Source organism: Pipistrellus hanaki (assembly GCF_964339955.1).
Source record: "Pipistrellus hanaki genome assembly, chromosome: 15".
NCBI classification, from domain to species: Eukaryota; Metazoa; Chordata; class Mammalia; order Chiroptera; family Vespertilionidae; genus Pipistrellus; species Pipistrellus hanaki.
This window is the reverse complement of record NC_140517.1, coordinates 44,897-60,477: the sequence shown is the minus strand read 5'-3', so window position 1 is coordinate 60,477 and position 15,581 is coordinate 44,897. Positions and strand designations below refer to the sequence as shown.

At 45.2% G+C, this 15,581-nt stretch overlaps 1 long non-coding RNA gene across 1 annotated transcript in view; it reads left to right on the top strand.

Moving 5' to 3' along the window:
• Positions 1–15,581, top strand: part of LOC311610288 — a 33,953-nt gene that overhangs the window by 366 nt on the left and 18,006 nt on the right. The gene's annotated exons all lie outside the window — the stretch shown is intronic.

Sequence of the window (15,581 nt, the reverse complement as noted above, 5' to 3'; positions counted from 1 at the left end):
CTGTCCTAACAGGCCCTGTGACGATGCCTCAGTTTCCCCATCTGTGAAAAGGGGGCGTTAATGACTCCTGGTTGTTACGGTTCCACAGAAGAAGACAGATGAGCTTGTGCTCTTGTCCCACTGCGGCCCACTCTGGTGTCCTGGGGCCCCTCTGGCCTTTTCTGTCTCCCTCCAGACCCACTCTGCCTCCCTCCACCTCCCAACCCCTTCTCCTGCCCCAGTTCCACACACTAATTGGCTGCAGAAATAAGGAGAGTTGCATGGCATATCTGCAGGTGTGATTCTATTGCTGTGTGGGGTGTTGCTCTGGACACAGGAACTGTTTTTTCTTACCAAGGTGTATTTTCTAATAATTCAGTAGTGAGCATGGACTATCTGTAGGTTTAGAATCAGGCCCCTTCAAGGTAGGGATGATGACTCTTGTAGCAAAGGTTGAAAGTGAGCTGTTTATAACTCTTGAGGTGATTAGGAAATGTCTATTTGAAATGTGCACACACATGACATTTGGCAGTGCTTATGTTTGCAGCAGATAACCCCAAAGAGATGCTGCTTACACTGTTTCGGCAAACGCATGTGGGTACAAGAGACTAGAAACAGCCAGAATGTCCTCACTCTGCACAGATAAGGAGTTCTGTCACACCCCTGTATACTCTGCTGCTCTCTGAGAAGAATTAGGTCCATTGTAAGACAGGTGTCCACAAGCATCACACTGGGTAGGAATGGAGGCAGTCATTTATAGCTTTGAGCTGTAAATCTCTGGTTACAAAGGCTCTAAAAGATCAATGGAAAAATTACCCCCAGTAAGGATTAACAACAAACAAAAAACAAGAAGTCTCAGTGAGACTTCGTGGGGGTGAGTCGGAGAGGAGGATGGCGTTGTAACCTGCCAATCAATGCGTCTGGGCTGCCTGTCACTGCGTTAGCCGATTCAGCAGAGACAGGGTTGAGTCACCTAGGAGCACTTCTGATACTGCCAGAAGCATGGGAGAGCAGCAGGTCATTCACAAGAATCTGTTCTGCACCCTGTAGCCAGCTGTTTATATAGGGTAGGGCAAGGGTTATATCAGGCCTGGGGAAGTAGGCTGTGCGGGCTGGGGTGGGACACCATCGTTTGGGCAGCAATGTTGTTAGTCTTTCCGTGATAATTTAGGAGTTAGTGGCTGTGAACATGGATAGTGAGAGCCCTACATCATCTCAGACATGTCATTGATAAGGTCCATGGTGACTTTACTGATCATATTTCAGCAGCAGCAAAATGAGTCTCCCCTTCTAGGATCTCAAAATTCCAATATTGTTTCCTATTTTTTCAAGTTACTTCTGTGACATCAGGTTATTGTTACTGAGTACTTTTTTCTCATAGTAAAAAAATTGTAAACACATTTTTTTCCTGAACATAAGATTCTGGTGTTGAAACACATTGTTTTCAAAGGTGTTCTTGTAACTGAAAGGGTTCTGCTCGATCTCTGTTTCTGTCTCTTTCTGAATGAAAGATAAGAAAAACCTGTAGAAATGTGCTAAGATTAAGCATCCCTTATTTTGTGATTTATTTTAATGTAAACATAGAGCAGACTCATACAGTTGTTTTATAGGATAAACGCTTATATTTTCCTTCAAGTAGGTAACTGATTATACTGTACACATTTATGGTTCTATATACTTATTACTCCAGCCCTCAAAATACTCGTTCAGCCAATTCCTGCCCAAAAATAATCCTCTGCTGCCCTCCTGTAGCCATTCAAGGAATAACACCATGTTTCTGTCCATGGTGCTGACATTTCAGCTAAAGCCCTGTGAACACGACTAAAAATTCTACGCAGAAAAAGAAGAAAAACAAATCATCAAGGCTGTCCATAGCGGCGACCATTCCTTCCCTCATGGACCGAAGTCACGGCTCTGGGTCTTGACCTGTTCCCACCCCATCCCTGCAAAGATGGTGGCAGAAGAGCAGCTGTAGGATAATGTGTTTCAGAGGATGGAGGGGTTGTGTGGTGGAGCAGCATGTGTGATTGCAACACTTCAGGGGCTTAGGCTAAAGGAGCAGTGGCTGTCTGTAGGTGATTGAGGTAAGGAGGTAAGACTCAAAGTGTTCTGCAGCCGCTATCACAAGACAGGTCCTTCCAGAAGTTCCAGGGAGAACATGCAAGCCTTTTCTATCTCCTGAGAGGGGAGCACCCTAGATACCCCACAGGTCCCAGTGTGATTACAGAGACCCTTATAAGGGGGTGGCTGTAGGGTCAGAAGCGGACAGATAGATGAGGCTGTGCTGCTGGCTGTGGATGACGGAGGCCAAAGGAGAGGCACGTCTTGGGGGAGGCTGCAGTCTCAATGTGGCTTTGTCCTCCTCGTGGTTGTGGATGCCAAGCATCATATCCTGCAGGTTCTGGTGGAACATGCGGTTGATATGCCCTTGACCCTCTCGAGTGCTCTAACGACAGCGGCTTGCGTGCCGGAGACCCGGGAAGCCCCATGCCAGATGGTGTGCAGGGATGGGGGGCCGCCTTTGCTCCTTGGGGAGCAGTGCTCTGCCGTCTGCCACTGCGGGGCATGCAACCAGGCCAGTCCCTTGGCAAGATCCACTGGGCAGGCTGCGCCTCACGCTCCCTGTACTCACTTTTAAAAATATAAATTTGAGGGCACTCAAGGGCCAGAGGCCAAGGCTGTGGCTGTGGCTAGGGCTGGAGTTGATGTTAGGGTTTCAGGGTGATGGGTCAGGGTCAGAGTCTCCCTCAGGGTTGGGTCAGAAGTGGAAAAGGCAAATTGTAATTGGAAAGAGAATTTGCTTTGCAAAATATGACTTTACTTTGCTGAAGATGAATTTGAAGGGTGAAAGGTGAATTTGTGTTGCAAAATGTGAATTACTCTGTATTTGAGAATCATCCAAATGAGTCACTCTTTCCAGGATCCTAGTCAATCCTAACATTGCTCCATATTTTTTCAAGTTACTTCTGTGACATTAGAGTTATTATTACTGAGCACTGTTTTTCAAATGTTATTAAATCAGCTGTAAAAATTTTTTTTTCCTGATGAAAATATTCTAGTTAATAGTTTGGTGTTGCAGCACAGTCATTTTGAACCGTGTTCTGGTAACTTAAGGGCTTCTGCTTGATACCTGTGCCTGTTTCTTTCATAAGGAAAGATAAAATAATTCTGTAGAAATGTGCTAAGAGTAAGGACTCCTTATTTTGTGATTTATCAGAATTTAATCATAGAGCAGTTATACACTGGTTTTATAGGATAAACGCTTTCATTTTCTTTCAAGGTAGTTACTGTTTATACTGTACACATCTGTCTACGGAACTGTATACTTATCACACTGGACCTGCAAAGGAAGCGGTCAGGCCAAAAACTATCTTCTGCTGCCCTCCTGTGGCCATTCAACGAATAGCACACTGTGCCTCTGTCCCTGGTGTTCAAATCCCAGCTCAAGCCCTGTGAACCCGACCAAAAATTCTACACAGGAAAACATGGTCACAAGATCAGCTGGCCAGGGCAGCAATTATTCCATCCCTGGAAGTACCGGAGTCACAGCTGTGTGTGTTCTTCACCTCTTCCCGCTCCAGCCCTGCAAAGGGAGGCCTTGGCTGCTGCACTGACATAATGAATCCCTTCTAAACCTAGAAGCCACTATTATTGTGGCAGCCAGTCCTTACAGAGAGGTGCTGGAGTATGGTGAGGCTGCAGCGTCCTCGAGAGAGGTTGCCATTATCTATACCATCTTTACAGCGAGGCCTCCACTGATCAGGCAGCCAGTACGGGGCAGGTGGCCTTTCCTAAGGCAGCCATTACGTTGGAGGCCGCTGTCCTTGAGGAGTCTGCTACGATTACAGCAGTGGGTACCGTGGAGGCCGCCATTATGGATGCAGCCAGTCCATACAGCGAGGTACTGGAGTAGTGTGAGAAGCAGTGTCCTTGTGAGAGGCCACCATAATCCACTAATAAGGCATGCAAGACGTCACAGGTATCCTTCACTAAGGTTATTAGTCATAAGTTTACAAGTTACTAAGATACTGGTTACTATTGATAGTTACCAGGATACATGTTACTGCTTACTAGTTACACGGTTAGCAGGTAACAGATTGCCTGGTTACTGGTAAACTGTTAAACTGGTTACCAGGCAACTGGTGGCCAGGTTATTACTTGCCATGTTACTAGTTGCCTGGTTGCTAGTTACCTGGTTACTAGTTACCAGGCTATGGTTACTAGTTACCAGTTTACTTTTGTAGCCATGCAAGAAATAACACTGTATGCTTCTGTCTGTGGCACTGAAATTCCAGCTAATGCCCTGAGAACGTAACAAAGAATTCTGCCCCAAAACAAGGGGGGGGGGCAACAACAAACAAATAAACAAACCTCAAAATCATCCAGGTGGGAATCATTCCTTCCCTGGATGGACGAGATTTTGCAATCCTTCCTGGCCAGCCCAAAGAGAGGGCTCGGCTGCTGCAATGACATTGTGAACCTGTGCATTCACTGTGCCAGTCAGTACCCTAGAGGCTGCCATTATTTTTTTCTTTTCTTTTTGAAGTTTTTATTTATTTATTTTTATTAAGATATTACATGTGTGCCAAAACCGGTTTTGCTCAGTGGATAGAGGGTCAGCCTGCGGACTGAATGGTCCCGGTTCGATTCTGGTTAAGGGCACGTACCTGGGTTGTGGGCATATCCCCAGTGTGAGGCTGACCGATGATTCTCTCTCATTGATGTATCTAACTCTCTATCCCTCTCTTTTCCTCTCTGTAATAAATGAAAAAAATATTTTAAAAAAAGATATATGTGTACATACCTTACCAATCCCCACCCCCATTCCCAAACATGCTTTCTATAGGGTGCCATGATTGAAGCCGTCAGTAACGGCAAGGCCACCGTTAAAGAGGCAGCTGGTATTATTTGTGAGTGTTGTTTATGGTAGACACATTCCCTTTTTTTTTTTTTAAGTATCTCAAATTTATTTATTTATTTTTAATATATTTTATTGATTTTGTACAGAAAGGAAGGGAGAGAGAGAGAGAGAGAGAGAGAGAGAGAGAGAGTTAGAAACATCGATGAGAGAGAGTCACCGATCAGCTGCCTCTTGCACACCCCTTACTAGGAATATGCCCGCAACCAAGGTACACGCCCTTGACCGGAATCTAACCCGGGACCCTTCAGTCCCCAAGCCCACGCTCTATCCATTGAGTCTTTTAATGCAAATGTGTTCTAAAAAGATTGTGGTGAGTAGTTTTTGTTGCAACACATTTTTTTTTAGATATATTTAATTTATTTTTTACAGAGAGGAAGCTAGAGAGATAGAGAGCTAGAAACGTCAATGAGAGAGAAACATCTACCAGTCGCCTCCTGCACACACCCTACTGGTGATGTTCCTGCAACCAATGTACATGTCCCTGAGCGGAATCGAACCTGGGACTCTTCAGTCTCCAGACCAACGCTCTACCGCTGAGCCAAACCGGTTTCTGCACAACATATTGTTTTTTTAATTGTATTGGAAAGTTGTTTTATTATTTGTTAAAGGAAGAGAGAGGAGGGAGAAATCTGGAATCCTTGATGAGGGAGAATTGGAATTCGTGATAATTCTTATTGTGGGTTGTGCACCCCTTCTCTCCGATGGTCGCCAAGGGGTTATCCGTCGAGTGTTGTCTGGCAGTTCCGCGTGAGATGACTGAGTGGCACCCTGAATGAGATCCCCCCCCCCCCCCCCCCCGATCCAGTCCTTTTTGAAGTGGAGAGTGTTGAGCTGTGTAAGTTGTAAGTTGATGGTGTGATGAGTGAGCAGCAGCGGGAAGGTGGTGCTGTTGAGTGTTAAAGATGTGCCATCGCAAGCCTTGCCTGTGAGGCTCCTTTTGTGTGAGTGAAGGTGTTGTCCTGTGGTGTTAGCAGCACGTGTGAGGCCTAGTCCTTTCAGTGAAATTTGGATTTTTTAAACTGGGCTTGATGTGTCCTTTTCCGTCTGTGAAATATGGCAATATAATCATTGGTGAATTTTGTGAATTGTGTGATATTGCAAGTCAAAAATGAGTAATTTTTTAAATGAAGTGCTGCAGCAAGAGAAGTGATGACACGTGAAGGTTTTGCTTTTTGTTTATTTTGCTGCATTCCGTGCTTTTTAAAAAAATAATAATTTTTAAAGAAACTCTATTCTGGCATAGAGTTTGTTTGAATTGAATGATGTAGGAGATGGGAGGGAGGGAGGGGGAGAGAGAGAGAGAGAGAGAGAGAGAGAGAGAGAGAGAGAGAGAGAGAGAGAGAGAGAGAGAGAGATTTCTCTTTTCAACTTGCTCCCAGGGACCTCTGTGCGAGCCATGTCGTCTGTGTCCATGGTGCTGAGAGGTGTCTTATTGTCAAGGCGTTTCTCGCGTTGGTCAGCAGGTGTCGCCAAGTCCTCGCTGATGACATTGTGCTGAGAGGTTTCTCTCTTTGAAGGCGTTTCCTCCGTTTGTCAGTAGATGTCGCCAAGTCCTCAGCGATGATGCTTCTTGGTGCTCCTGTCCATGTTGCTGATAGGTGTCTGGTTGTGAAGGCGTTTCTTGCGTTGGTCATCAGGTGTCGCCAATGAGACATGTTTGTGTGTTGTTTTGCTGGGGAGTTTTCCTTGTGATGTGTTGGGGCGATGTGTGCCTTTGTAGAGTGTGTTGTCAAGGGGTTATCCTTTTTTTGCGCCCCTCAGGTGAGGTGCCGTTCATGGCCAAGGTGTGTTGTTATTTGTGACGTCTCCTGAGGCGCGTGGTGACTCTGCGTTTTCTTTTTACTTATTTAATTTTTTTGTGTGTGGAAGTTGTGGTTGTGTGTAGCCAAGTGTTTTGGAATGGAGCTGAGTGTTCCTAAATGTTGTTCAGAGGCAGTTGTGAGGAGGTTTAATTTTTTATTTTAAATTTAAATTAAATAGTGTGACGTTGATTGTGATTTGTTGAGAATAGGATTGCATTGTTATGTGAAGAATGTTCCATCTTTACTGTGGAGTGAGTGTTGTTGTTGGGAGGCGATGTCCCTGAGGCATGTGAGGAGGCTCCGTTCCACTGTCCGAGGCTATGTGGACCCGTGTCCCCCCCTTCCCCTCATATTTGCCATTTTGAAGGCAGCCATCTGCAGGTGTTTGAGCCCCCTATGTGGAGTTCATGTTCCGGGGTATGTGTTGCCTGTAAGGTTTTCATGATGAAGTGGTTGTGTGCATTGGGCTTGCTGGCATCCCCCATGGGCAAACCCCCCTCCCCCAAGATGCAGTTTGAGTTTGCTTGATTCCCTGATGCCATGGAAGTGCGTTGAGCACTGTTTGTTGTGAAAAACCAGCTGGGGTGTTATAATATTTGTGTGTTGAGTTCTGGTTGTGTTTCCCTTGTGGTTTGCAGGCCGTTTTTTCTGGCCTTAGTGAGGGCAGTGGTGCCTGGCACGCTTGCAAATTTAAGCGAATTCTAGCGCCGCCCCCCCCCCCCCCAGCCCCAAGGCTGCAATTGAATGCAAAGATTGAAATGCAAAGGAGTTACTAGATGTCTAAGTCCTGGGGCGGGCAATCTGTTCCCTGAGGACGAGCCATTTGCATCTTGATCGGGCCATTGTTGTTTTGCCTGTGGGAGGACCTAGTTGTGAAAGGTGGTATTGAGGTTGAAGTTCCGTTTTTGGTCTCCTTGCGGGTGCATCCCCCCCACCTCCCCGTGGGATCTGAAGTGTTTTCTTTGTTGTTGTGAATGGTTATTGCTAGGTCGTCTGCAGCCCTCTAAATGTTTTCTTTTGTTTTTGCAAAATAGCACAGTCACCCCGCCGCCCAGAATTGTGTGGGTGGGTTGGGTTTCTTTCACGTCCTGCACGTCTGTGTCCTTGTTTGAATGAAATTGTGTGAAACCAGGTGTTGCAAAGTGGTATTTGTAGAGCACTGTGTCCACACGTGGATATTGTTGTGCATCGTGTTTGCCGTGTGTTTGTTAAGGTCGTGTCAAAGCTCCGTGTTAGCTAGGAGGTATGAGAAGAGACATTTATTCGGGCAGTAGGTCCACTGTGTGTGTGGATTTTTATATTTTTCTATTGAAGAAACGATGGCATGAGATTGTCTTATGTGTATGTTGGTATTTTTTGGCAATTTGTAGTTCCCATGTGTTGTTGGTGGTCCTTACAGTTCCTGTGTCTCCGCCGTCGTCCCAGTGGGTCCATGGCTGTTTTTAACGGGGGCATTTGGATCATTTCCTTGTTTGTGTGTGTCCTTTTCTAACTTTTGGTTCATGTGTAAATGTTGGTTGACGAGGAAAGTAGCTGTTCCCCCTTGAGGATGCTCTGAAAAGGCAGTGAGTTCTGGAAAGTCTCTCCAGAATGTCGATGAGTCTCCTGAATGTCAGAGTGTGTGTGCGTTTTCCTCTACTTATGATTTCTCCCATGGACTCCAAAGTATAAGAAATTGTGCAAACCTATTTGGCTGATTGTGTGGCTAGAGCGTCTGGCTGCGGAGTGAAAGGTTCCCGGTTCTTACCCGGTCAAGGGCATGTACATTTGTTGCGGTCACATTTTCCGGTGTGTGTGTGGGGGGGCTTGCATGAGCAGCTGATTGATGTTTGTTTGTCATCCATGTTTCTAACTCTGTATCCCTGTCCCTTACTTTTGGAAAGAAAAAAAATAAGAAGTCACCAACATATTCGTTAAGAAACAAAGTGTGAGAAATCGTTTCAAGATTTGGGTTTGAGCCGAAACCCAATTGTTCAAACCGGTTTGGCTCAGGTTGCCGTGTGCGTGCCTTTTTTTGTTGGTCAAGTTTTGCTACGTATGGATTATTGAAATTTTAAAAAAGGCATACGACGTTTTTTTTCTTTTTCTTTTTGTTTTTGTCTTCTTGAGTGCAGAAGCGTTGTGGGGTTGTAGGTGAGGGGCTGGTATGGGACAAAGGAGCGGGGCGGTGTCCTCCCACGGGAAAGAGAAGCTGTGAGATGAATCAGGAAGGTGGTGGAGTGAAGTGTGGTTGTTGTAAAGTTCCAGCTGAGCGGTTTGAGACGCAGAAGCAAGACACAGAGTCCAGGCGATTTAAAAGGGAGAGGCTTTCATCTGCGCTATCAGGCGAAGTCCTCCGGTCTGATGGTGGGCCAGGGAAGTTGACGCCAAAAAGCAGCGTAGGTAATTGTGTTTTACAACTGTGGAAGAAAAGAGCCATATGCTAACCTGACAAGCTCAGGGAAGGCTTTGGTGGCAGTCTTGTAAACCCAGAGACCTAAGCTAACCACAAAAGATGGTTTGAAAATTAAAAATCTAACAGGTTACTGTAGGTAGTAATGTCTTTAGAATTTAGTCTTTAGGATTTATAATTTAGAACAAAGTTAATTTCCTGTGGTTTGAACCTTTAAAAGGTACTGCCTACCACTGCAACGGTGCAGTCGTGTGGAGACCACCTGCTTGTGGTGCTCTTGTTGTTGTCCTGGCCAGATATTTCAATAAATCCTTGCCTGCTTTTTAAATTAATTATCAGTCTCCGGTGGTCTTATTTTGAACCCAGGGTTCGACCCCACAACACAGAGTCCGAGGACAGTGATTGGCATTGAGTCAGTAGGTGCCGGAGTTTTTAGTGTAGATGAAGTCTGTTCCTTTGTGCTTGTGATGTAAGTTGTTTATCCAGGTAGGTGCCTAATTTATGTCCATCAGTGTTTTCTGTGTAAAGGACCCTTCACCTGGTGAGGGTGGAGCCACACGTGTGTGTAGTGGTGTGTTGTAAGTGTAAGCTCGCAAGCGTTGTGCTGATGTGAGAAGTGAGGTGAGGCAGGGTACCCGTTGAGGTGCCTCCTAGGTGAGGTTGTTTGTTGATGAGGTGGAGGCATTTTTGTATCCTGAGACAGTGGTATGTGTTGTGTCAAGTTTTAATTTGTAAGTGTTGTCCATGTCCTTTGAAGTGTTATTCCTTATTTGGTGTCTCGGTTGGCCTGTTTGGTAGACAGCGGATGCATTTTTAATGTTAGATTGTCTTTTTTGTGAGATTCTTGGTGTTGTGGTAATATGTGGATTTTTTTAAATCAAATTTTCACGGTCTATCTTTTTATTGTCTGTTCAGGCAATGAATTCCTTAGGTTTTGATGCCTTTGCTTGTGTTGTGGAGTCAGTGTGGTTTTTAGTTGAGGACGATGTAGTGGCTTTGAAAGGAGAATCAAAAATTGTCCATTTTTTGGCAGGGCATGGTAGTTTGTATATTTTTGCCAGAAGTGTCTCTGGAGGCTCTTATTGATATGCAGATGCTATTTCCCTCCCCAGGGCAATCCGGAAAGGGAGCCTTGATGGGCCATTGTGAGGAAAGCAGGGTGGATGCTTAATGCAAAAGGACTGGGGATGTTGAAAAGGCTGTAAATTGTTGATGTTTGCCTGATAATTGGGCTTTTTAAATGGGGAGGAAGTTTTCTGCTAGGCCTTGTGGGTGTGAATGATCTGTCTGTCCTGCTGGCCCTCGTTTTTTTCCTGGAGGTGTGTGTGTGTGTGTGTGTGTGTGTGTGTGTGTGTGGCCAGTGTGTTTCATTGTGTTGTGTTGTTGGTCATGAAGGAGCGTGGACGATGGTTTGCGTTGTGTGTGTTGTGGTAGGACATGTGTTTGTGGTTGAGGAGTGAGCGTAGGCAGGCCTAGGAAGAGGCAAGTAAGGTGTGAGTGTGTTGTGTAGATTTTGGATGGAAGCCGAATGTTGAGTGGTAGCGTCGGTGCAGCAGTTTTTGATGCTAATGTTTGTGTAAGTGAGGTGGTGTTGTGAGGTCGAACCCTGGGTTTAAAATAAGACTACCGGAGGCTGATTAATTAATTAAAAAAAGCAGGCAAGGATTTATTGAACTGTCCAAGACAGCCAGGTGGACTCCAAATGACTGCACCGTTTTAGGGGTAGGCAGTCCCTTTTAAAGGTTCAAACCACAGGAATTTTCCCTTGTTTTAAATTCTAAATCCTCAAGACTAAAATTTAAAGACTGGGGACAGCCCGCAGGGTTGGTTCCCAGTCACATCCTGCTGGACATTGGAATGTGGCCCTATCTTGCAATAGCGATAACACGGAAGCAGAGCTCAGCGGTTAGTCTCTAAAGGTTATCTACAATTTCTATCCCCGAAGCTACTGAGTCAGTGGTAATTAATCTCCTGTGGTCCTGTTCCCAGGCAAGGGAAAATTGCCTTAGCCTCCAGGTCTTCACCTGTAAGCTGAGGTAAGTACCCAGTGTTTTAATCAGATGCAACAGCAACACTTAGCAGGGTTAAAATTCAAACAGCAGTTTTTACAAGAGTATGGTTGCCACTATATATCAGGTGGGATGGTTGGGAATGTGAGTGAGTGTCTCCGGGGATGTGTTTGGTGGGAATTGTGAGTATTGTGTTTGAGCACAAAAGGTAAATTTCAGGAACCTATTTTGTGTCAGGCAATGTACTTGTGTCAATCTTGTAGGGGACCCGGGAGTGTAGGTTTTGATTTTAGTTTTTTTTCCATGTTGGAGAGTTTGTATTGCTGTATATTTTTGTCGTGCACCGAGGAATGCAAGATCACATGGAGGTTGTGAGGTTATTTTGCTGAATGTGTTTGTGTTTTAATTTTTCAGGAGGTAAGCTTGCAGGGAGGCAGGCAGGCAGGCAGGCAGGCAGGATTTGTGGTAAGGTTTCCTGTGCCAAAGTTTCAGAAAGCAGACATTGTCCCTGGTAATAATATGTAAAAAGAGCTGGGCAACCTTGATGGCTGTGAATAGTCGTAGCCATTAAGTCATTGTGTAGTTGAGATAGTGGTCTTTGAGGCCACTTGAATTTGTTAATGCTATGTAAATTGTTCTTATTTCCTGTTTCTGGAATTTGCCACCTAAGAGATATCTTTGTGTGAGAATGTCGCGGAAAGGAATGGTAAAAGGACACAACAGACAGTCGTGCTCCCTTAGGGGTGGAGTGCTGCGTGGCCCCCATTTTCCCAAAGAAGTCTTTGAAGTGTATTAATGTTAGTGTGTGTCCTTGTCTAGAAAGCGTACTGTGAGTGGGCCCTGAACCAGGCGTGTCGTGTAATGGGATCGTGCATCAAAGTGTCTACGTGAGAAGATCTAGTAGGGTGTGTAAGATTTGTGGCGCTTTGCTTGTGTTTGCTTGCTGAGTTTGCTTGTGTTCATCTTCAGAGAGAGCATGTAAGAGCATGTTAGGTAGCGTGTGGAGTCTCTTATTGAAATGTTTTTTTTCATGTTGCATGTGTTTTATTGTTTAGGTGAGGTTGTTCTTGATGTGGTATGTAATTTTTGTGCTCCCCTTGCCTGTGTTTTGATTTGTTTTTGTTTGTATTTCAAGTAGGGACACGTTAGCATTGTGTTTTTAGATTTTTTGGTCCCTGTGTGAGCACGTGTGGCTATTTTTTCCATTGCTTCGTAGGGAGCGTGTAAAAAATGAGTGTGTTCGGGAGGTATGGGGAGGGAGGGAGGGAGAGAGAGAGAGAGAGAGAGAGAGAGAGAGAGAGAGAGAGAGATGAAATGTTGATGTGAGAGATAAATGAGTTTAGTTTAGTTTTTTATCTGTATAGATATAATTGTAGGCTGTTATTTTTACAATTGTAAGGTTTTTTTTTTTTTTTTTTTTTTTTTAAAGAAGGAGGGAGCCTGTCCTCGAACCCCTGGAAAAGGGGCTGCGTCCGCCGCCATCCACCCCCGGCTTTCCCCGGTCCCGGCGGGGTTCGCAGAGAGGAGGCAACGGTCGCCGGGCCGGGCGCGAGCGGGGTTCTCCCTCCTCCTTCCTTCACTCACATTTGTAAGGGTTTAATGTGGGATCCTGCCATTCCCCCGTCCCAGGACATTTATGTTTGTGTTGTTGTTGTCGTATTGTGTGGTGTTTTCCTCATGAAATGGTGGTTGTGTAGATGCTCAGCAGCTGCCTATGTGAAGTGTTCTTTGTGCAATTGCTCTTTGTAGAATTGTGAGTGTGTGTGTGTGAGTGTGTGTGTGTGTGTTAAATGTTTAGGATTGTTTAGTTAGGTTTTATTTGGGCCAAGACGTTTTTCCCCTCTCTCCGGGGAGTGGCCTTTTCAGTGATTTCATAGTGACTACTCCCTTTGATCAAGAGTTCTTGTCCTCTGCGGTGAATCCATTGCATTGTCTCCGCCGGTACCGGAAATGGATGAAGAAGTCTCCACCCTAAAGTTCCCGCCAAAAGTTCTTTATGAAGCCATTGACTCCCGGCTTTGGCTGCCAGAGCCACTCAAGCTGAGCTGTGCGCTGTGTGGCTGGGGGAATCCATGCTTAAGCCTTGATGTCTTTGGCCCTGTGCATTCCTCGTTTTTCCACGTAAGATTCTCCTCCTCATGTTATTCATTGAAATGGGCTATGTGCATGTGTTTTAAGGAGCCGTTGCGGATTTTTTCCCCCCAGTGTGTGAATGGAGGCGGTTGCGGGCAGGGAGATCCAGCCCCGTGGTGTTTATTTTGTGCAGGTAGGTGAGGAAGGGTCTGTTTGTGTCTTTTGTTCGCTGTGTGTTGAATGTTTGTGTCATGTGTGGTGAAGTGTCCTCTGTTAGGTATTGTGGTTTGGTATTTGCATCCTAGTGAGGTACTTGTAAGTGAATTTACTGTCGGGTAATGTGAGCGTGTCCTTGTTTGTGGCTTCCCCACGTGCGGACCCATTGTGAGCCCGTGCCCATTTTGTCCTGTTTTCCACATGTAAGCAAGCTTGGTGGTTAGAGAGTGTTCCTGACGGCGTTAAAGTCATGTAATGAGTGGAGTTGATGAGTCCTTGCTCAGCTGGCATTGCCCTGTCGAGAGAAGTGTGTAGTGTGCCGATGTTTGTGCCAGCCAGAACAGCCCCGAACACTGAGAAACAGTGGAAGGGGATCCCATGCTGATGTGTTTAGATTGTGTTCAGCAAAAGGGTGTTTTAGTGAACATGTTTGTTGAGTTCAATGCCATTTTTGTTTTTGTGGACGTGTATGTTTGCAAGGGAGAATCTCCCAGTTGTGTCCTTCCGTGCTTTGGTGTGTGTGAGAAGAGTGAAGAAGGTCCGTGTCGAATTTGTACGGCGGAGAGGAAGAGGTTTGGCCAGTCGTTTGTGTAGAGCGTGTTTATTTCGTTGGCGTTGTGGGCGTCAGTTTTCGGCATGAGGTGGGACGCGTGTGTCAGTTTAGAGAGCGTGTTGATTATTCCCCCACTAGGTATTTGCCCCGTAATTTTTTTAAGACGTCTTGCAGCCTAGGCAGAAGAATGCATCCATAGTGACATTGCATTTGTTCTTTTCTTAATTCTGAAAGATGTTATTTTTGCAATTGTTTTAGGGTTGTTATGTGGTGTCCCTGTTGTTGTATGAGATGGCCAGGATGGTTTGAATTTTGAAAGATGATGCCATTTCGTTGTACTTTGATAGGTTTTTCATTAGTTGTGAGGCACAGGAGAGTGACCACCAAAATATGTTAAAGTAAAGTGTATTTACCAGTGAGGAGCCCTGCTCATTGAGTAGGTAGAGAAATTGGAATTGAAGGATTGGGTAGAGGAGAAAGGAGCCAACCAGGCTATCTCCCCCAATGGAGGTAGAGAGAATGGACACCTGACGTGTGGCGTGTTTTTGAGGGGAGAAAGAGGAAAGGGTTGGACTTAGGGTTGAACAGGAAGTGATGGGTGTGTTTCAGGGCATTTCTGCATATGCTGACTGATGGTTGAATGTATTTGGGATGTGTCTGGGCGATGCCAGTCATGTCCTAAATGCCAGTCACGTCCTAACTGCGGCCCCCCATTTGCGGGGGGGATTATGTCACATTTCGTTGCCCATGTGGTTCCTGTTCCCCCCGGATGGTTAGCTTTTTTTTTGTATATTTTGAATTGTGTGTCTCACAGTACCCTAGGGTCTCATTGACGTCTTGTATGGTCGTGGATTGTGCTTGAAATGTGTCTTGTGTGCCGCTTTCTTGTTTACTTATTGTAGCCATAGGTGTTATTTCTAGTCCTTTATTCACAGTGTCACGTTAGTTATAGAAAACGTGTTTTGTTTGTCCTTTAAATAAAAATTGATTTCGTTGTTGTTGTCCTGAAATCTGCCAGAAGTTCCTTATTGGGTGTTTTTTAGAGTTTTTCCCATGAATGAACCACATGTGATAAACGGTGTAATAGTTTAGCAGCTATTGGTGTAGCCGTTAGCATTATTTTTTAGCAACAGGTCAGTCTGAAATGTTGTGTGTCGGTGACTGCTATTTCATTGCGGATTTTTTTTTTTAAATCTAGGAAAGGTAACCAAGCAGAATGTCCTTTTCCTTGTTTGTTGTAGTCTCCCGAGTTCTCAAAGTGGTTTGGTATGGTTTCTTTGTGTTAGGAGCGCGATAGGGGGAAGTGGATATTGTGGTGTGTGTGCACATAGTCACCGTGCACGGTGGAGGATGTGGAATGTTTTTTTTCTGTTGAAGTAGTGAGCGATGTCCACGGGTGTATGAAAGTAAGGTGTCTTGATTTGATTAGTTTTTTGTCATGGAGTGTGTTTGTGTGTCCTTGGTGTTGTGTTCTGGAAGTGTGAAGATGTTACCTTTTGAGCAGATGCGTGTGATAAAGCGAGTGCCACCTGTTGATTGTTTTATCTTTTGTGCACGTGATCCATAGTTTGGATTTCAGGACATGTTCCTTGCCCGTTTCGGAAATGTATTTTAGGCCATGTTTTTTGCCCGTGTT